The 23,314-nt window shown below is 46.5% G+C and overlaps 1 protein-coding gene across 1 annotated transcript in view; it reads right to left on the minus strand.

The window, feature by feature from the left end:
• Positions 1–14,298, minus strand: part of CTIF (cap binding complex dependent translation initiation factor) — a 166,807-nt gene extending 152,509 nt beyond the window's left edge. Inside the window, exon 1 of the mRNA XM_056848232.1 lies at positions 14,271–14,298. The gene's annotated coding sequence lies outside the window, so the exon portion shown is untranslated. The remainder of the gene's footprint in view (positions 1–14,270) is intronic.
• Positions 14,299–23,314: the final 9,016 nt, after the last annotated feature.

Raw genomic sequence — 23,314 nt, forward strand, 5'->3', positions numbered from 1 at the left:
TCGGCCAAAAGGGGGCAGCCAATATACAATGTGTCTGAGACCAGAGGATCTTGTCCAAGACCTTCACCATGAGAGGCAGTGGCGGGAATGCATAGTGAAGGCCCTCGACCCAAGGGATTAGAAACGCATCCCGTATTGATGTGGGATCGTGCCCCGATCTGGAGCAGAACTGGGGGGCTTTTGTATTGTTCGATGTAGCGAATAAGTCCAGTACAGGAAAACCCCACATCCGGAACACAGGGAGCAGATAATCCCAATTGAGAGACCATTCGTGTCTTGGTAGAAAAACCCTGCTTAAGATGTTGGCCAGAGTATTCCTCACACAGGATATATGGACGGCCTGCAGGGACACCATGTTGGAAATCGCCCACTTCCAAATTCTGGTCGATTCTCGGGAGAGAGATACAGACACGGTCCCTCCCTGATTGTTTAAGTAGTGCACTGCAGTTGTATTGTCTGTTTGTATGAGAACCTTCTGGTTGCGAAGCAAATCTGCAAATGAGATAAGAGCATAGCGAATTGCTCGTAGCTCCAACAAATTAATATGAAAAGCACATTCAGACGATGACCAAAGCCCCTGCGCTGAGGAGCCCTCACAGTGTGCACCCCAACCCATGTTAGATGCATCTGAAGTCACCACCACTATATGGGAAAACACCCCAAAAGGTACCCCTCGATTTAAATTAGAAGCCAACGTCCACCAGGGCGGGGATCTCAGAACAGACCTAGGTATAGACAGTTTCTTAGATTGGGGCTCAGTGATAGGACTGTATGCTCTGACGAACCAATTCTGCAAAGGCCTCATGTTCAACCTTGCGAATGGGACTACTGCAGTAGTAGAGGACATTTGACCCAAAAGAACCTGAATGTAACGTGCAGAGTGAAAACGCATAGTATGGGCCGCAGTTGCCAACTGCTTGATGTGGATAAGGCGATCTGCAGGCAAAAAAGCCTTACCCTTAATGGCATCCAATGACATACCCACGAACTGAACCAATGGAAATGGGATTAGAACGGATTTTTGAAAATTAACCATAAAACCCAACCTCTTCAGCAAATCAAGGGTAAGGTCTCTATGAACTAAAAGCTCCTCCTGAGAAGGGGCAGTAATCAACCAATCATCAAGATAGGGGGAAAGTGTACATCCTTGAGTACGCAGGTAAGATGCCACCACCGCCAAACATTTGGTAAATACCCTGGGGGCGGTAGACAAACCAAATGGGAGAACTCGATACCGATACAGGGTACCCCCTGCTTCGAAGTGAAGGAATTTTCTATGCCCTGGGTAAATGGACAGGTGGAAATAAGCATCCTTGAGATCAATAACAATGAACCACCAACCAGCTTTTAATAAGCTCAAAACAGCATGCAAAGTAACCATTCGAAACTTTTGCACAAACTAAAATTTGTTTAATTGATGTAAATCAAGAATGGGCCAAAGGGTACCATCCTTCTTGGGAACTGCAAACAATCTGGAATAAAAACCTGGTCCCGGTCTAACTTCAGGGAGCTTCTCAACCACCCCTTTTAGGACCAACTCGGTTAACGATTCTGTCAAACCAGAGATAGGAGGGGAGGAACTGGGTGGAGGGGGGCCAGTGGGAGGCTTGCAAAAAACCTCCAAGCGATAGCCATACTGGATAATAGAAAGCATCCAGGTGTCACTGGTGATTTCCTCCCAAACATGTAAAAAGGGAACTAACTGATCACTAAAATGACATCCCCCTGTAAACTCATCTCCCCTAGTCAAAAGGCAGGCTTCCCGCCTTGTTTCTGAGGCGATTGAGAATGTTGTTGGTTCGAGCGGTTTCTGTAAGGCCTGTGCTTATTAGTAGGCTGGAAACCTTGATAAGGGCGTTGTTGCTGTTGCCCATAAGTGGTAGAGGAACCCTGCTTCTGGAACCTGGGCTGATGATAACGATCCTTGTAAGGGAACCGATTCTTATAGTAAGGCACTGAGGGTGGGGCAGTAACCCCCATGTATCTCGCTGTTTGCTTCTGCTTGCGCAGGTGTTCCAGAGTATCATCAGTGGCTGAGGCAAAGAGCATCTGCCCGTCGAAAGGTAAGTCCTCAATTTTAAGTTTGGTATCCAGGGACAGGTTAGTTGACCGCAACCATGAAAAGCGACGTAGGGAGATGGCAGCCGCCATTCCCCTGGCGGAACAATCAGCAGCGTGATGCCCTGCATTCATCTGATGCTTTGCCAGCTTGGAACCCTCGGAGGCAACAATCCTGGCCAGAGACTTCTCTTCCTCGGGTAACAATTCAATAAAATCCGACATCCTCTTCCACAGAAAGAGCTGATACGCAGCCATCACTGCTTGATAGTTAGCAATACAAAACCCCAAGGCGTCGGCTGAGTAGGCCTTCCTACTAAGGGCATCAATTTTTCTGCTGTCCTTATCAACAGGTGCAGAGTGACCACCTTGGTGATTCTTAAATTGGACCTCTGTGGCAATTAATGAGGATGGAGCTGGATGTGAGAATAAGAACTCACAGTCGGTAGGTTGGACCCTGTAAAGGTTTTCCACCTTCCTAGCCGTGCAGGGGATAGATGAAGGCTTCTCCCAAATCTTTTTCGCCATGTCCATAAAATCTGTCAAAATGGGAAAAGCCACAGAAGTTGGAGCATCGGAATACAGTGCAGATAATATCTTTTCTTTAGGCTTGGGGTTAGATGGTTGGATAGAGATTTCAAGGGACTTAGCCATCCTCAGCATCTGCTCCGAAAAGGATCTAGAGTCATCAGTTGGAGAAGAACATGTGGACACCCCAACAGCATCATCAGGAGAAGGATCGGATGCGGTCTCAGATCCGAGCTCCGAACAATAAACTTGCAATCCACGCTCAGACTCAGAGTCGTTGTCTTGAGCGGAAAAGTGGGCCTCCTTCTGCAGCTGAAGTGGGGGTTGTACAGCAGGTTGGCCAGGAATGGCAGGCCACGGTGGTTGCATCTGAGGTGGGTACCATTGAGGATACATAGGATAGTTAGGCCATTGAGATTGCTGGGGCTGCATTGGCAACTGTGGTCCCCACCACGGTTGAGGCGCTTGAATCTGATGTCCTGGGGCTGAAGGACCAGGCAGCGAAGAAGAATGCAGTTGCGTCGGAACCGAGAAATCAGAATAGGTGGAAGGCTTCATGCCAAGGCAATCACCCAAAGAAAGATCCGGAAGATCAAAGTCAGGTTCCGAGTCCATTCCGATAACGGGTGAAGGAGTACGGGGAGGAGGGGGTGTGGATAATCCCTCCGTGGCCATCGGTTCCGAGGGAGTCGGATCCAAGGGCTTCGGAACCGACTGCTTATGCTTGGTCTTCTTGTCAGAATGGCCGTCGGTGTGTTTGGTTTTAGCCTTAGCTTTCTTATGGCTTGGTTCCGACGACGCTCTCTTCTCCTTCACCACCGGGGAGGACGAGCGCTTCTTCTTCCGTTCCGACCGTACGGAACCGACAAATTCTGACCGGGGGGGCATGCTCCTGCGCGACCGGTTGGGACGGAGTCGGCAAATCGGAGCATGAAAGAGCCTTTTTGTAGAGAGCCGATTGCAGTCGGGCAGCCCTATTAGAAAGGGCAGTAGGTGTAAACTGCAGGCAAATTCTACAAGAGCCCACCTTGTGGGCCTCCCCCAAACACAAGACGCACAAGTCATGATCGTCTGTTTTCGACATTTTGAACCCACACTGAGTGCATTTCTTAAAGAACGCGGTTTGCGCCATAGCCGCGGCGAAGAACGATGTGTTGAATTATTTGAAGAAAAACTCACGAAATAGCGACGACGAAGCTTGAGAAGAACCTTTTCCACAGGCGGCAGAAAAAGAACTGAGGGACAGGGGGCGCCACCCTCCTACGTCGCGTTGCTTGGGCGGAAAAGCTGACGCATGCGCAGAGGAATCGGCGCCCCCTATCTATCATATAGAAGCTAAGAGAGATCTTTCCGATGGCTGGCCTGTGCGTGCGCAGTCCCAATGTGTGCCTGCACAGAAGACAGAAGATGAACCTATTCTTTTTGCAATATGTAAACCAGAATAAAATTGTGATCAGCAAACCTGATGGGTTTTTGGTGTGCAAAGGGTTAATTCCCATTGGATAGAGAGGTGGTGGGAAAACACCCCAACCTCTCGGTCATTTTGGTTGCCCCTTGAACACATGAACACGTGAAGCTGCCTTATATCGAATCAGATCCTTGGTCCTTCAAGGTCAGTATTGTCTACTCAGACTGGCAGCAGCTCTCCAGGGTCTCAGGCTGAGGTCTTTCATATCACCCAGTGCCTGGTCTTTTCAGCTGGAGATGCCAGGGATTGAACCTGGGACCTTCTGCATGTCAAGCAGATGCTCTACCTTCTTAAACGTCTTCTAGTTCTATGACATTCTTTTTGAGATGGAGCAATCAGACCCTCTCCATCGAATGCTGGTCTAGGGTTGCATCATAACAATCACCCTCAGAACAGTGACTCACACAGAAACATAGCAAGCAGGCTCCAGTGAGAGAGGTTCATTCTATTCTGATATACTGCTTTCCAACAACCCTGTAAAGTAGGCCTGAACAATCTCCTTAGTCCCAATAGCAGTAGATTGCTCAAGGCAACTGATCATATCACAGATGTGGTAGATCTGCTGACCTCCAGGTGGGGACTGAAACTCTCCCAGAATTACAACGGATCTCTAGGGCATAGAGATCAGTTCCCCTAGAGAAAATGTCTGCATTGGAGGGTGGAATCTATGACCCTACATACCCTGCTGAGCTCCCACCCTCCCCAAACCCTGTCCTCCCCAGGCTCATGTTCTCATCTGACATTGTACCGCCTTCTAGATTCTCAATAATAATTTTGACAACTGATCTATTTGTCATCCAGAAAAACCAAGACAGTTAGTGAATAGGGTTGTCAACCTCCACGTACTAGCTGGAGATCTCCTGCTATGACAACTAATCTCCAGCTGATAGAGATCAGTCCCCCTGGAGAAAATGGCCGCTTTGGCCATTGGACTCTATGGCATTGAAGGTCCCTCCCCTCCCCAAACCCCATCCTCCTCAGGCTCCGCCCCAAAAACCTCCTGCCAGTGGCGAAGAGGGACCTGGCAACCCTATTAGTGAAGCACCCCCCCCAAAAAAAAACCCTTCTCTTCATTCTCCCTTTAATTACTCTGTTTGCAATTAACTCACAAATAGGGTTGCCAGCTCTAGGTTGGGAAATACCTGGAGGTTTTTTTTGGGGGGGGGAGTCTGGGGAGGGCAGGGTTTGGGGAGTGGAAGGACCTCAGCAGGGTACAATACCATACTGTCCACCCTCCAAAGCAGCATTTCCTCCAGGGGAACTGATCTTTATTGTCTAGAGATCCGTTGTCACAGTAGGAGATCTCCAGGCTCCACCTAGAGGTTGGTAACCATGCTCACAAAGCTAATTATGCAAGAATGCCTCCCCCAATAATGAGCTCTCCAACTAGGAGGCAGAGGTCATTCCTGGTTAGGTAGGATCTTATTAAAATCAAGCACAACGGCTCACCGTTATTTAAAGGTTCATGTTTCCTAGAACGAGCCCCCTTGAAAGATCACAATACTTAGCATTTATATAGCTTTTTCAAAATGTTCCTTCCTCCGCAATGTTCAATCCAGAGGTCCTTTTCGGTCAACATAAGTCATTTCCACCAGCATATGAAGGGGGGGGGGCAATTTTCACAGATCCCCTCCTTCAGTTGCTGCTGATCAGAAAGGCCAAGGGTCCCTTAGAAACTGTGCGGGGGTGTGTGTGTGTAAAGTGAGGGTCTTTAGCGGGACGAGAAAAATCAGGAAAAATCCAGCGTGCCACCTCCCCTTCTGCTGGTGGGGAAATGACCTTTGTATTCAACCCATTCCTGTAATCCTTAGAAGAGTATTCAAAATAGGTTTGCCAGGTCCCTCTTCGCCACTTGTGGGGGGTTTTTGGGGCGGTGCCTGAGGAGGACGGGATTTGGGGAGGGGAGGGACTTCAGCGCCATACAGCCCAATTGCCAAAGTGGCCATTTTCTCCAGGGGGACTGATTTCTATCGGCTGGAGATCAGTTGTAATAGGAGATTTACAGCTAGCACCTGGAGGTTGGCAACCCGAAGTATAAAGGGGAATCTTTCAAGCAGATGTCAAGTCAAGTTTATTGATATGGTCAGGGGAGCAATAAGTCTAATACGAGCCCCATAGTAAAATGGACAGCTGAACAATACATGTTCGGTGGTTTCAATGTCACCTGTCCTGGGATCTTTTTGTACTTTCCATCGCAAACAGCCGATGGCAGGGCTTGACACCTGGCTAAAGTGTAGGCCTTCCTATAATTAATGAGTTCCAAGTGGGAGAGATAAGCCGCAAGCGTAACTAGGTGTCTGGATTTTTCTGGTGATAAGAAAGGTGATTTCCCCAGGTCTACTTGACATTCAGTATCCTCTACCCTTCGCTTCAGAAAGCTCGCTGCTTGGTCTATACCACTGGTTCCCAACCTGGGGTCCACGAACCCCCAGGGGTCCACGAGAACTAAATTAAGGTCCGCGAAACAAAGTTATAAACCCATAATAAATTAATCTTTTCAATTAAAAGTTCTCTATTATAAAAAAAAACCATATTCAAATATTATTCTAAGTTTAATGTTTAACTAACAGTTATGATTAAAGTTTATTTGCAAATTCTCTGAATTTTTATTTTGAACCTTGGAGTCCCTGCACCGAACAAAAAAGTCCTAGTGGTCCCTGGTCAAAAAAAGGTTGGGAACCACTGGTCTATACCCATGGCTAATAGGGAAGATGGAGAAAGGCCCAGCCAGGAAACCACCGATGATACAGGAAATGCACGGACGTTCTTGTATTCCTCAAAGCTCTGGACGCATCCCTCTTGGGAAACATACGCCTGTGTATTTTTTCTTCCAGCAAAGGCTTTATTTCTGCTACAACAGCACATTTGCGTGCATTTCATTAAACGGAATGATTTATCCTGAGCATTCACAGGGGAAGTTGTACAACGTGTATACAGCCCCCAACAGATCCCCAGAGCACTCCAGTAGTTGCGTACCACTAACACCCTAGCTTTCTGACCCCCTCCACTATCCCCTGGGAAGCACGAAGAAGACTCACAGGTACTCCTGCGGCACAGTTAAATTGTGGAACTCCCTGCCCCAGGATGTGGGGATAGATGACAACTTGGAAGGCTTTAAGAGGGGAGTGGACATGTTCATGGAGGAGAGGGGTATTCATGGCTATTAGTAAAAATGGGTACTAATCATGATGCAGACCAATTCTCTCCAGGACCAGAGGAGCATGCCTGATATTTTAGGTGCTGCGGAACACCAGCAGGAGAATGCCGCTGCAGTCTTCTTGCTTGTGAGCTTCCTGGAGGCACCTGGTTGGCCACAGTGTGAACAGACTGCTGGACTTGACGGGCCTGGGTCTGATCCAGCATGGCTTTTCTAACGTTCTTTCACCTGGAGGGCAAATCTGATGCCAAGTCAGGGGAACAATCAGCTCGCTTTCAAGCATCCTAAACACAGACAGAACTCCCCACACGGCAGACAGAGCGTGTGTGACATAGCCAAGGACAACACACCTAACCAGCTCAGATTGCACAAGGTAAGCCCTGCCCTTGCATCTCAGAGTACAAAATGACATACCAGCATCTGGCTTCCAAGAATTTTCTGACAGAGCGGTTCCTCAGTGGAACAGGCTTCCTTGGGAGTGGTGGGCTCTCCTTCCCTGGAGGTTTTTTAAAGCAGAGGCTAGATGGCCATCTGTCAGCAACACTGATTCGATGACCTTAGGCAGTTCATGAGAGGGAGGGCACCTTGGCCATCTTCTGAGCATGGAGTAGGGGGTCACTGGGGGTGGGGGGAGGTAGCTGTGAATTCCCTGCATTGTGCAGTGGGTTGGATTAGATGACCCTGGTGGTCCCTTCCAACTCTATGATTCTAAGTCCACGTGCCAAAAAGGCAAATGCTACTATTGCTTATTTACAGGGGAACTCAACATTTGAAAAGTGCCTTTCGGCCCTCCTTTCCCCACCCCCACCCTTGTAAGTAGGGTTGGCAACCTCCAGGTACTAGCTGGAGATCTCCTGCTATTACAAAGGATCTCCAGCCGATAAAAATCAGTTCCCCTGGAGCAAATGGCCACTTTGGCAATTGAACTCAATGACATTGAAGTCCCTCCCCTCCCCAAACCCCGCCCTCCTCAGGCTCCATGGGAATACTCTTTGACTACTCTGCAGGTATGAATGCAAATGTCTGAGGATTCAAAATCTGCATGGAGAAGAAAAGCCTCAGTACTAGGTACAACCGAACTATGAACCATGGCAACACATGGATGGACTGACCAGAATAGTCACTAGGGAATTCCTGGGTGGGATGATAGCCCGTCCCCCCCCCCCAACCTGGGCCGGTCCAACCCATAATAAAAACCTTGGGCAATGTATTGAATTGTTTTGGTTGGTCTTAATGAGAAGTATCATGTGGCTTCTGGTTTTGGATTTTGTGACAGACCACAAGGCTACCCACTTTTAACACTCTTCTGAACACATCCTCCAGCAGCAAATAACTTGGATAACTGTCCCTGTTGTCATCTGATACTGCAATACACGGTTTTGTGTCCACTCGGCTTTCAATTTCAGAAAGCTTGCTACTTCATGTTGCTATCCTCCTTTAAAATAGTATTCAGGGGGTTACTGCCCTTGACTATGGAGGTTCCACTAAGTTATCACGGTTAATACCACTGACAGACCTATGTTCCGTGAACGTGAATTTGGAATCTTCCTTTTTTTTTTTTGAGTTAAATCTCCATGAATTTGAGTCTTTTAAAGCTATCTAAGTCAGTGGTCGTTACTGTATCCTGTGGCAGAGAGTTCCACACATTAATTATCAACTTTGTAAAGAAATTGGAGCTGAAATTGGTTCCTCTGGGGGAGAGAACAGCCAAAAATGGCTTCCGGTTTGTCACTTAAAAGTGGAGATGGGATTGAAAAAAGGTATGTGTGGGGGGATTATCAGTGAATTAGTTTAGCACTAAAAGGCAAGAAGGTGGAAGCCAGGATTAGAACTGGTTCTACCGGCTGAGAACCTGAAAGGCTAAACTTCTTCTCTGCTATAACAGGATCCCAAATCAAATTCATTCAGGTAAGAATGATGCACACTTAAGCCTTAAGTTAAACACATTAAAAGGAGCAGGGAATCCTGCAGGTGAGTCAGATCTACCTGGCTTTAAAAGAACATGAATAGTGAGAATACTTAAGAGTGAAAAATAAAGAGGAAGTATAAAGCAACTGTACAGCCATGATGCCTATTCACTGAAATCAAACAATTTTAAAAAAGCGTTTCCCAAGTCCACACATTTTTGAAAGTCCCCCCCCCCCAATACCTGGGCATGACAGCATCACATCCACCGTGGACCGGCATTTTTGAGAGCCAGTCTGATGCAGTAATACTGGACGAGGATCTGAGAAACCCAGGTTCGAATCCTTACTTTCCCATGGTGGTTTACTGGGTGCTCTTGGGCCTGTCACAAACTCTCAGCCTAACCCACCCCATGGGGTTGTGAGGATAAAATGGAGACGAGATTGGCATAAACTGCTATGGGGGGAGCGCACTGGGGAAAAGGCAGGGTATAAATGAAGTCAGTAAATTTCTCATGTATGTTGCAGTTATACTAAAATCAGGGCTGATTCGTGCAAGCATTAACCAATTATTCAAAACAACAGCGGCTATAATCCCAGACTTGGACCAGTTCAGATCCCTTCCAGCCATGAAGCTCACTGGGGGATGCGGAGACGTCAATTCTCACTTAGGAGGTTTTTACAACAATAAAATCAGAGAAAGGTCCACATGGGCCACCTGAATTTCCTTGGCAGAAGGACAAACGATGTTATTAATACTTCACAGAATCATAGGCCATTTATGCTAGGTGATTAGCAGCGCGTTCCAGGCTGAATTGCCCCGCATACTTTTTTTTGAGTTTTTCATGGTGAACCATTGTTCAGGAAGTGACTGCGAAGCCGGCCCATACCTGCTTCGCATTTCTTAAGAGCCCCTTTAACTGGACCTTTTGTGTTTGCTCTGAAGAATCCCCTCAAGGAAACATGCAAAATTACAGCTGCCCATTAGCTATGCAAAATTACAGCTGCCCATTAGCTATGCTATTGCTAATGGCTATGCAAACAAGGAGCAGGCGAGTGGGGGAGTAGAATTTCTCCTTTTACATTGGGACCATGAATAGTCATTTTAAAGGTTGCGTTTAAAAAAGAGCTTCAAAATTGACCCTGCATAAATGGCCATAGAGTTAGAAGGGGGCATACAGGCCATCTAGTCCAACCCCCTACTCAATGTAGGATCAGCCTAGAGCATCCCTGACAAGTGTTCATCCAGCCGCTGCTTGAAGACTGCCAGTGAGGGGGCACTCACTACCTCCCTAGGTAGCCGATTCCACTGTTGAACAACTCTTACTGTAAAAAACCTTTTCCTAATATCCAGCCAGTACCTTTCCACCCATAATTTAAACTCATTATTGTGAGTCCTATTCTCTGCTGCAAACAGGAACAGCTCCCCGTCCTCCTCTAAGCGACAGCCCTACCTCTGCATACAAGGTATTTGCTCTACCACAGAACTAGCACTAGGGAGAGGCCGTGGCTCAGCTTGTAGAGCATCTGCTTGGCTTGCAGAAGGTCCAAGGTTCAATCCCCGGCATCTCCAGTTATAGGGACCAGGCAAGTAAGTGATGTGAAAGGCCTCTGCCTGAGACCCTGGAGAGCCGCTGCCCGTCTGAGTAGACAATACTGACTTTGATGGACAGAGGGTCTGATTCAGTATAAGGCAGCTTCATGTGTGACAGCTGGTTACTAAGATCCAATGAGTCGGTAAATATGGGCTCCATTCATTCCCTTTGCAGAGTACCAATTAAGCCGCCCACACACAAAAAAATCCCAAAAAACTTGGATCGTGGCACGTAAAGAGCATACAACTGTCACTTGGATTTTGGATCCAGACAACCACCATTCAAACCAATTTCCCCACAAGCCTCCTAAGAAATCTGCAGCAGCAAATACATGAGACCCCAGGCATTTCGGCCTTTTCAGAAGGGTCTAACCTGACACCACTTCATCAAGCATCTTTTAAAGCACAGCAGATAAACCCCACTGACAGCTCTTTGGAACGCAGCTGATGCTTCTGCTAAATGCAAAATAAATATGCACCGAGCTGGAGGGAGGGAGGGAAGGAAAGAATGGAAGCAAAGGAAAGAGACAGAGACTGTCGCCGGCTCGCTGATCTATACCTTCTCCACTCCGCAATCTGTTCTCCCCTTCTTACTGCAGCGGCGGCGGCTTTCTCCACATCAACCCATGTGCAGAAAGCTCTTCTTACGTGTCTCTCTCTCCCCCCCCCCATCTCCCTGATCTTGGGAAGCATTTATTCTTCCCATAACGAAGGATGACAGGAAGGAGCTGGTGGAAGATGGGGAAGGGGGGGGGAGAGAAAGGGATCAGACAATAAACCCAGCTACAAAGACCAGGAATAATAAGCATCCTCCGAAGAGGGACCGCACCCAAATCCATCCAAAAGCCGCGCTAGCCCTGGAGGGCTCTCCGCCATCACTGAAAGGAGGATGGAAAAGCTGAAGCGAGACCAAAACAGCCACTATGGGGTTTTTTGTTCTGACTGACCAGTCCCCCCTTGCTCCCCAGTTCCTCCTGGTAAGAAGGCAGCCAGGGTTGTAAGAAATATCAGCAGTCTGGGGATAGATATTATCTAGGTAGACTAAGAAAAAGCAGAAAACAAGACCGCAGCAGAATACAAACCCTCAATATTTCATGGCATTGGCCAGATTTCTTTTATTAGTATTATTATCATCAGGCAACATTTCCAGCTGAGCCCGGCCCTCCAAATCACGTTTGAACTATAAACCTGGAATGACGTTCTTCCACCGCCATTCAGAGCACAAACCTTTGGGATCCTTTAAAATCTCGGGGGGGAGGGGGAAATAAATCCAGAGAGCCTCAGGATTTCCATTTTCAGAACTCATAAAGCTACTTAATGTTAACTGTCTGTACCTCGCCTCAGGTTGGGCTCTTCTGCCCATGGGCCATTTATGCCTGGAAGGTTTTGCCTTGGATTTGTAGTTCTCTAGATGCACATTTTCCCCATCTGAATTCTCAAAACTAAAAAAAAATAAGGCCTCGTGCAGAGTTCTGAGAATCCGGATGGGGAAAACATGCATCTAGAGAGCCGGCAAATCTGAGGAAAAATCTCCCATGCATCAATGGCCCATGTCAACAGCAGGATCTTGAATTCTAATTTAGCCAAAGACACAGAGGATTCCTCAGTGGAACAAAACAAGAGAAGCCTAATCCAGTGTGTGTATGTGCATGTAGAAAGGGCAGAGAAATCTGTATAGAGCAGCCAGGGCCATAGGGGAAGGCTAAAAGGATTACAATAGCCTCTATACAATTAATCCTATATGACCAAGGAGAGGATGGTGGGGGAGGGAAAATGACCTCAAGGTACATCAGCACTGGAGCAGAAATGCAATAGGGTTTGGGGGCAGGCAGGGTTTTGGAGCGCTTTGAACAGGAAATAGTAGATAAACCACTTCTCCCTCCTTCTTCCCTTTTGGGTGGGTGGGAGAGAGATTTGCTGTTTCATAATATGCAACCAAAGAAGACCACATGGTCTTTCTTTCTTTCAGTTCATTTATATAGGGGATACAGAAAAGAAAGTGGAAAGGCAGATAAGAGAAATTTACATATCATTTTAGCAAGGCTGTCAAAGATAGGACATTTTGGAGGGCTTTCATTCATAGGGTCGCCATGAGTCGGAAGCGACTTGATGGCACAACACTGAACACACACACACATATCATTTTACGTCTGTGCCCAGCATAACCCTTCTACATACCCTTACCCCAGAGCTCAGCCAACAGTCACTAAATATGGCTTTTAATTCAAGCCCCTGACCACAGGGTCTCTTTCAACGAGCTATTGGAAAAGGTGCATTGAGAAGAAAAAGCCAAGCAAAAGTCTGCAGTCTTTGCTATAGCTCAGGATGTGAAAGAAAGAAAAAAATCACGACTGGGAATCGCATCCATCCTGTCTCTCCCTGCCCAAACCCTGGCACAGGAGGTATCTGTGGGTCGGAGAGATTATGTCGGAATGAGGCATTAATGGGGAAAAACACAAGCGGGATGGAGATAATCGCCAAAGAGGCCCGGTTTTTGCAATTCAGCACAGACTTTCCCTGCCATAAGCCGCATCGGTGGGGGGAGGGGAGAAAGGGGGGAGGAGGGAGAGCCGAGTCTAGACAACATGCCATCAACACGCACATATCCACGCACGGGAACAGGGTGGGGGGGCGCGCAAATCACATGGGAGGGCTTAAAAAATGAAAGCAAAATAAACGCCTCGGCCTATGGAGAAGCGAGGAAGGGCAGGGAAGCGGGGAGAAGGGCCATTTCTGCACGGGGAGGCTTTGCTGGCTCTCCAGGTGCACATTTCCCCCATCCCAATTCTCAAAAATAGGGCCCCATTGGGATGGGGGGGAAATATGCATCTAGAGAGCGGCAAATCCAAGGCAAAACCTCTTGTGCATAAATGGCCCTCTTTACCCCCCCTTCCAATCCCCAATCTTTTTATTGCTTTTTTCTGCTGCGATTAAATAATAATAATAATAACAGCCCTGCAAGTTTGCATGCAATTGCAGAGCAATCCGGCGCAGCGCCTGGAAAACAAAGGAAAGCGCTGCCCGCACCCCGCCTTGCTACGCCAGAGTTGGACGGTGACATCCATAACAGCACAACAGCAGGGACCCCCCCTCCCAATAACCCCAAGCCTGGGGGTATCGGGGGGGGGGAAAGCCCAGATCCCCCACGTGGGATCCAAATCCTGGGAGGAAAGCAATTAAAAATAATAACTGGCAACCTTGGTCTTGCGAGAAGTGGCCCTTTTTGGGGCACAATAAACGAAAGGTTTTGTTTTTGCCTTGGCCTCTGGTTCATTTTGTAGTGGGACGAAGCTCATACCCTACCAGAAAATATTCTTGTTAGTCTTTAAGGTGCTACTGGACTCTTGCCCTTTTCTACTACTGCAGACAGACCAACACGTCTACCCACTGTGAATTAGCAATAATAATGCCTCCCTTTCCCAGGCGCTGGAGTGACCCCCAACTGCAACGATGGAGAGGAACTGGGGATATCTGGAGGGGGCGGCATGCAACCCCCCACCCCACCCCCAAACCACACACGCAACCCAACAACCCAAACACAGCAGCTCCAGACAGGGTTACCTTGCTGGAAGATCCAAGGCTCCAGGGAGGAGGAGGAGGAGGGAGGCTGGATTCCTAGGAGGGAGGGGAGGGGATCCAGGGTCAGATCCCTGCTGGGGGGCTCATGAGTCCCAGTGGGGGGGAGGAAGAAGGCAGGGGAGGGGGTTTCCTCTGGGCTCCTCTCTCCCTTTGCCAGGCTGCCCCAGCAGCACAAACCGGGCTCTGACACAGGCAAAGGGGAATGCAGGAATGTGACGCTCCCGGCTCCTCCCTGGAAGACACGTGCATAGGCTTTAAAAGAATGGGGGGGCCCGCGCTAAGCTTCCTGGGAGTTGTAGTACAAAAGGATAGGAGTCCAGCAGTGCCTTAAAGCAGGGGTTCTCAACAAGGAGGGGATTTTAGGGTTTCGGGGGGTGGGAATTGGGACCACTGTTCAGCAAAGTGCATATTATTTGGAGTGCACCTTTTGAGATAGACTATTTTGGGAAGGGGGGGAAATTATATTCTGAACAATGGTGAAAGGTAGGGTTGCCAACCACCAGGTAGTGGGAGAGAAATAGACACCACTGTACTAATATCGGGAAGATGCGGAACTCAGTACAGAGCGAAGTGTATACAAAATGCAAAAAACTTTTGTAAGTTACCAAAATGACATAACAATACATTGTATACACACTGTATACACATAACAATACAGTGTATACACACTGTATACACTACTAAGCTGAAACACACAAGCTAAGACAAACAACGTGACGGTACAAGGTGGAAAAGAGTGTCAAATTGACACAGCTAATGTTCATAGAGTCTCTCTCAATTGTAGGAGAAGTGGTATCCAAAGGATTTTCAATACACTATAATCCTTACCCCAAGTGGGAAGTGATGTCTCTTACCCTTCGTGGGAAATAATAATGTTTTGGCATTTTTTGAAATTTTACCCATTATGGGAGAATATTTGAATGAATGAATGTACAAGAGGACGTTGAAGGACTGATGAAGATTTGTTCATTGTGAATTCGAAACGGTCGTCTCCTCGTTGGGAACCTCGTTGAAAATCCTTTGGATTCAACTTCTTCTACAATTGAGAGAGACTCTATGAACATTAGCTGTGTCAATTTGACACTCTTTTCCACTTTGTACAGTCACTTTGTCTTAGCTTGTGTGTTTCAGCTTAGTAGTGCATATAGTGTGTATAGCTGTACTGTTATGTCATTTTGGTAGCTTACAAAAGTTTTTTGCACTTTGTATACACTTCGCTCCTGTACTGAGTTCCTCAACCACCAGGTAGTAGCTGGAGGTCTCCTGCTGTTACAACTGATCTCCAGCCAACAGAGGTCAGCTCACCTGGAGAAAATGGCCGCTTTGGCAATTGGACTCTATGGCAATGAAGTCCCTCCCTTCCCCAAACCCCGCTCTGCCAAAAAAAACCCTCCCGCAGGTGGTGAAGAGGGACCTGGCAACCCTAGTGAAAGGGGGGAATGGAGCAAAAAAGGTTGAGAACCGAAGACTAACAACATTTCTGGCAGGGTGTGAGCTTTCGTGAGCCACAGCTCACTTCAGTTACAGCTAGAATGTGAGTCCATCTATCCTTAAGTAGAGAAGAGGGAATTAGGCACACAGTGGCAATGTAAATTTAAAAAGCAAGTAAATAACACTAGCAGGCGTGATTGGATTAGGTGTGATATGCAGAGGGGTAGTAGGTGTGGAGAAATCAGCATTGGTAATGAGACAGGAACCCCAAATCTCTATTCAGTCCAGGAGAATTCATAGCCTTGAACATTATTAGTTGTAATTCAGCAGTCTCTCTTTCTAATCTCCCATTGAAATCCCTTTGGGAATTGTAGTTTCTCTTTGGGGAAGGGGAGGGGAGGGGAGGGGAGGAGAGGTTGGGTTTCCAGCTCTGGGTTGGGAAATACCTAGAGGTTTTTGGGGCGGAGCCTGAGGAAGGTGGGGTTTGGGGAGGGACCTCAATGCCGTGGAGTCCAATTGCCCAAGCGGCCATTTTCTCCAGGTGAACCGATCTCTATCGACTGGGGATCAGTTGTAATAGCAGGAAATTTCCAGCTAGTATGTGGAGGTTGGCTATCCTGGGGAGAGGGGAGGAGGAAGGCACAAGGGTGACTTAGATGGAGGAATTTTTAGTGGATTTATTATGGTCCTTAGACCAAACATAAATTTTTTGCAGCGACTCTAAAGCCAATAGACATGAGTTCACCTGGAGAAAATGGCCACTCTGGCAATTGGACTCTATGGCATGGAAGCCCCTCCCCCAAACCCCACTTTCCCCAAAACCTCCCGCCAGTGGCAAAGAGGGGCCTGGCAACCCTACAGCCTATATAGACCCTGTGTTTTTAACGTTATTGTGCACCATATTATTAAAACAGATATATTTGTTGATATTATAGGGGCTTCAATGCCAAAAAGAGTCCAGTTGCCAAAGTGGTCATTTTCTCCAGGGAAACTGATTGATTTCTGTCACCTGGAGATCTCTTGTAATAGCGGGAGACCTCCAGCCACCACCTGGAGACTGACAACCTTATCCATGCATAGGATTGCCAACTCCAGGTTGGGAAATACCTGGAGATTTTGGGGGTGGAGCCTGAGGAGGGCAGAGTTTGGAGAGGGGAGGGACTTCAATGCTGTAGAGTCCAATTGCCAACGTGGCCATTTTCTCCAGGGGAACTGATTGATTTCTGTCACATGGAGATCTCTTGTAATAACGGGACACTTCCAGCCACCACCTGGAGGTTGGCAACCCTATCCATGCATAAGGTTGCCAAATCCAGGTTGGGAAATAACTGGAGGTTCGGAGGGTGGATGCTGGGGTGGGTGGAGTTTGGGCAGGTGGTGGAACTCAGCTAGGTATAAGTTCTATCTTTCATGCTTGTTGATGTATACACCTCCAGATGCATTTTGGCCTTATCTAGGCCTTCCTCAGTGGTCATACATAAGATTATTATATAATACGCATCCTGACATCTCTGTTAATGTAATTCAAGGGAAAATATATATAAAAGCCTTTTATTTTGTGTGTCTTTGTGCAGAAATGTTTATTCCATGGGTATTAAAACATGGCTCACAGCTCACACCTTGTATATGATATCAAGCTTCTCAGGAGGAGAAGTGACAGAAATCAATCAGTTCCCATGGAGAAAATGGCCACTTTGGCAATTGGACTCTATGGCATTGAAGCCCCTCCCTTCTCCAAACCCTGACCTCCTCAGGCTCCACCCCCAAAATCTCTAGGTATTTCCTGGAGTTGGCAACCTTATGCATGGGTAGGGTTGCCAACCTCCAGGTGGTACAAACAAAAACAGAACTTGAGCTGCCCATTGGGGAACTCCACAGTCATAGCAGGTTGCCATTGATTGCTCAGGGAGCGGCTAGCTGGACGACGAGTCAATTAATGTCCATTTGTTATCATCTTTTTGTCACACCATTTGTGGAAATGTAAAGGGAGCGGTTCCCGTTTACATCGGAGGTTTGAAAAACGGCATACTTGCAATTTGTGGCTGAAGGAACGGGTTGCTGGTGAAGACTTGTGGAAACAGGAAAAGAATTACCGGAAACCTGTTCTACCCTTGTACTATTATTACACATAAGGACTAATAGATGGACAATCTTCACTTATGCAGTGTTAATCATGGAACATGGAGGACTCCATATAAGTAGCTATTCAGAACTGTTGGATTCTTTTGTTTGAATGGTGAAACTGACATGTAATAGACATGAGGTTATCTTGGTGTTATGCACTTCAGTTAATTTGTATCTGGATGCAAGTTTAACTGTACGCATAAAGAACAGTAATTTAATACATAACAACTTTAATTGGCGCCTGGTTTAGTGTATTATATCAATGACTTAGTATCTTTAGCCATAGTAGCTGCAATTTGTATAGAACATCCAGGCGTCAGAGATCAATCAATTCCCATGGAGAAAATGGGCACTTTGGCAATTGGATTCTATGACCCTGCCCTCCTCAGGCTCCGCCCACAAAATCCCCAGGTATTTCCCAACCTGGAGCTGGAAACCCTATGCACGGCATGTATAATAATTTTTTTGCAGATACCTTTATTCACGAGCTTGATGGACTTATACCCCCCATTCAGCTCAGGACGGTGCCTTCCATGGTAGTAATTCCAGAGAGAGATCAGTCTGTTGCAGAGATAATGAACCAGTCAGTCTTGCAGCACTTTGATGACTAGCTCAATTTTATTTATGAAGCAAAATGTCTGGAGCAATAATAGTTGCAAACAGTTTTAATGACAATATTAAAAAATATTTCTGTATAAGCAAAGCTTATACATATTCGCACAGATGCAGTTCGCTGGAGAAAATCAAAACAGGAAAAACGTTGACAGGTGACAGCTTTATTGTCATGTAAAACCCTCAGGCATCACCTGTCGCCTGGCATCAGTTTTCCTTTTTTGATTTGCTGGCATGTTGCTAGGTGTAGCACCCTTTTTCTTTTCTCTGTTCATTGCAGAAACCGTTTTGGTAGAGTTTTTTGGAATATACAATCCTGGAATGTGCATTATAATACTAAAAGACTGGATTCATGTAAAAATTGTGGGTTTTAAACTATTTATTTAAAACATTTCTATGCCACCTCTTCACCCAAATAGGGGGTATTTATTTATTTATTTATTTAAACCATATTTAGGGTTGCCAAACTCCAGGTAATAGCTGGAGATCTCCCACTATTACTTTTGATCTCCAGCCAATAGAGATCAGTTCACCTGGAGAAAATGGCAATTGGGCTCTATGGCATTGAAGCCCCTCCCTTCCCCAAACCCCACCCTCCTCAGGCTCCACCTCAAAAACCTCCTGCCAGTGGCGAAGAGGGACCTGGCAACCCTAACCATATTTAATATTCTATATTTAATCATAATGTCCTGAATATTAATCATATATCTTTATGAGTAATATACAGGATATTATGATCGGGGAGCAACTAGACATTTGCAGCAACTAGCTTATCTTCATTTTTATAATGTGATGCTATTGTTCTTCTTCCTTTTCAGTGGCACCATAAATTACAGTGAAGACCTTCACAATAAGCTTTCCACTCTAGCATACAGTTGGTTTTTTATTTTTTTTATAATTTTTATTGCTTTTTTATAATTAAACCAAAATAAACAAAAATAAAATCATAATACAACACAAAAAAAATACAAAATCACACAGAGAGCACTATTGCATCCAGTACAAATACAATGTATGTTATCCTTCATAAAATATATAGTGCCCAAATCTCCACCACCCACCTTTGTGCCCTCCACCCTTGGACTCCCAGTAGGTTTTTTAGATAAAAACAGTAGGGTTTTTAGATAATCATCTCAAAGCGTTTTTTAAAATAGCGTACTTTTACTGTTTCTATGTTTTCCATTTCCCTCATGACATCTAGCTATATAAATTAATGTATACATTAAGGGGAAATGCAAATGCTTCAGTCAGGAAGACTTTGCTACCACAGGTTAGGCAGCGCAAGTGAGTCTTTAAAGCTCTCTTAAATTTTACTTTCAAATGACTTTCCCTGCTGCTCTGTATTTTTGGCCGCCTCATACGCAGCTTCTGTGGGCCCGTTGCCATAGTAATCTTATAGTCTCCAGAGGTGTTGGTAATTGGGAAAAGACAATTTGGTTCCAGGTCTTTCTTTCAGACAACTCTTTTAGGGATGGGGTTTTCCCAAATGTTAGCAGCCCAGACTCACTCAGCCGAACAATATAATATAACCATTTCATAAATCAATGTGCATAGACTTTTCCCTGAAAGTCAGTTGGCGGCCTTACTTGAAACTTTGCACCTTGTGAAATTAGAGTTGCCATCCCCGGCTTGGGAAATTCTTGGAGATTTGGCCGCAATGAGTAGGGAGGGTGGACTTTGAGGAGGGGAGGGAGCTGAGCAGGGCTATGATGCCCTAGACTCAGCCTGCCTTAGCCAGCGTGGTGTAGTGGTTAAGAGTGGTGGTTTGGAGCGGTGGACTCTGATCTGGAGAACCGGGTTTGATTCCCCACTCCTACACACGAAGCCAGCTGGGTGACCTTGGGCTAGTCACAGCTCTCTTAGAGCTCTCTCAGCCTCGCCTACCTCACAGGGTGTCTGTTGTGGGGAGGGGAAGGGAAGGTGAATGTAAGCCAGTTTGATTCTGCCTTAAGTGGTAGAGAAAGTCAGCATATCAAAACCAACTCTTCTTCTTCTTCTTCTTGAGCTGTTGATGATACAGATCCAGGAAGTGAGGAATGTACTTTGTTTGGCTCAACACAAGTATCTTGATTCAGCCTTGCCGGTAGTAATGCCCTGACTGGACAACACATAAGAACATAAGAAAGTCCCTGCTGGATCAAACCAAGGTCCATCAAGTCCAGCAGTCTGTTCACACCGTGGCCAACCAGGAGCCTCTAGGAAGCCCACAAACAAGACGACGGCAGCAGCATTATCCTGTTTGTCTTCTACAGCACCTAATAGAATAGGCATGCTCCTCTGATACTACAGAGAATAGGTATGCAGCATGACCAGTATCCATTCTAACTAATAACCATGAATACCCCTCTCCTCCATGAATATGTCCACTCCCCTCTTAAAGCCCTCCAAGCTGGCAGCCATCACCACATCCTGGGGCAGGGAGTTTCACAATTTAACTATGTGTTGTGTGAAAAAATACTTCCTTTTATCTGTTTTGAATCTCTCGCCCTCCAGCTTTAGCAAATGACCCCGTGTTCTAGTATTATGGGAGAGGGAGAAAAACTTCTCCCTGTCCACTCTCTCCAAACCATGCATAATTTTATAGACCTCTATCATGTCTCCCCTTAGCTGCCTTCTTTCCAAGCTAAACAGCCTTAAGCGTCCTAACTGCTCCCCTTAGGCAGTTGCTCTTGTCCCTTAATCATTTTGGTTGCTCTTTTCTGCACCTTCTCAAGCTCTGTAATATCCTTTTTTAGAACTGTACACAGTATTCCAAGTGTGGTCTCACCATAGATTTGTACAAGGGCAGTATGAAATCAGCAGTTTTATTCTCTATTCCTCGTCTAATTATGGCCAGCATGGAATTTGCCTTTTTTACAGCAGCCGCACACTGGGTTGACATCTTCATTGAGCTGTCCACTACCACCCCAAGATCTCTTTCTTGGTCTGTCGCTGCCAGCACAGATCCCATCAGTGTATATGTGAAGTTGGGATTTTTTGCCCAAATATGCAACACTTTACACTTACTCACATTGAATCTCATTTGCCATTTTAATGCCCATTCTTCCAGTACGCAGAGATCCTTCTGGAGCTCTTCACAGTCCGATTTTGTTTTAACCACCCTAAATAATTTGGTGTCATCTGCAAACTTGGCTACTTCACTGCTACTTCAATAACCCCAACTCCAGGTCATTGATGAACAGGTTGAAAAGCACCGGTCCCAACACAGATCCCTGAGGCACCCCACTGCTCACATCCCGCCATTGGGAGAACTGACCATTCATTCCTACTCTCTGCTTCCTATTTTTCAGCCAGCTCTCAATCCATAAGAGGACTTGTCCTCTTATCCCGTGACTATGAGGTTTGCTTAGCAGTATTTGGTGGGGGACTTTGTCAAAAGCTTTTTGGAAATCCAAATACACGATATCCACAGGCTCATTCCTGTCCACATGCTTATTGATGCTATCAAAAAACTCTAATAGGTTAGTGAGACAGGACCTACCCTTACAGAAGCCATGTTGCTTTTTGCCCAGCAGACCTTGCCCTTCTATATGCTTGACAATTCTATCTTTAATAATGCTTTCCACTAATTTACCCAGAACAGACGTTAAGCTAACTGGCCTGTAATTTCCTGGGTCCCCCCTGGGACCTTTTTTATAAATGGGTGTTACATTGGCCATTCTCCAGTCCTCTGGTACAGAGGCTGATCGAAGGGACATGGGTCGCGCTCAGCTCAAATTGTGAGGGGCTTTCGTTGAAAAGCTGCCCCCGGAGACATCCAGGCAAGGGACATCTTGCAACTCATTCTTTACAGCTTTCCAAACATATCACCCACTAGGCAGGGCTGCATGAATTTTCATTAAAGACCGGCACATCGAGGGATGAGTCAGGATGTAGAAATGGTACCATTTATTAGCCCGCAGACTGTCTGTGCCTTTGACATTTGCTTGTCGCTAGATGCCTCTCCGCCTGACACCCCTTTATTAATGTTGTTGTCAGAGCCAAGGTGAAGCTATCTCAAGAACATGGACAAGGGTCTGCTTGTGGTCACCTTTGAAGCGCAGCAGATGGAATTCTAATGACCAAATGACTGACAGTGGCAGCTTCTCAAGGGTCTCGGGTCTTTCGCATCTCCTACCAACCTGAGATGCTGGGGAATGAACCTGAGACCTTCAGCATGCTGAGCAGATGCTCTAACACTGAGCCACAGTCCCTCCTCGAGAGCCAGCGGGGTGTAGTGGTTAAGAGCAGCGGACTCTAATCTGGAGAACTGGGTTCAATTCCCCACTCCTCCACTCAGAACTCTCTCAGCCTCACCTACCTCACAGGTTGCCTGTTTGGGGGCGGTAGGGGGAGGTGATTGTAAGTCGCTTTGAGACGCCTTTCAGTAGAGAAAAGCAGAGTATAAAATCATCCTCCTCCCCCCTCCTCCCCCTCCTCCTCCTCTTCTTCTTCAGGGACTCCTTGGCTTCACTAGCAGGCCAAACATGCCCACCCACAGGATTGTTTCTGGAGAGGAAAACGGTTGGGGGGAGGGAAGCCTGAAGCCCATTCTCCATGTGTACCAGTTTGAATTGGGCTCCGTACGTCAGGTAATTGAGGAACAACCCCAAGTCACATCTGACTGTTACACCAAACACAAGGTGTAGGCTCTGGACCCATCCAGTGTAGGCCATAATGAGGCTGTAAGGTAGTAAGCAAACTGTGTTTTCCTTTTGTTTTCTGTAGTTTTTCACCTTGATGGATTTCTCTGTTAATATATTTGTGGGTGCATCGAAGAAAACCTTTTTACAGTTTGTTGATTTTGCTTTGAGGGACTTTTCCCCATGAGCTGGCCTTATCTCACACAAGGGTTGCCTGCTCCAGGTTGGGAAATTCAC

The sequence above is a fragment of the Euleptes europaea genome, chromosome 4, assembly GCF_029931775.1.
Source record: "Euleptes europaea isolate rEulEur1 chromosome 4, rEulEur1.hap1, whole genome shotgun sequence".
Classification (NCBI taxonomy): domain Eukaryota; kingdom Metazoa; phylum Chordata; class Lepidosauria; order Squamata; family Sphaerodactylidae; genus Euleptes; species Euleptes europaea.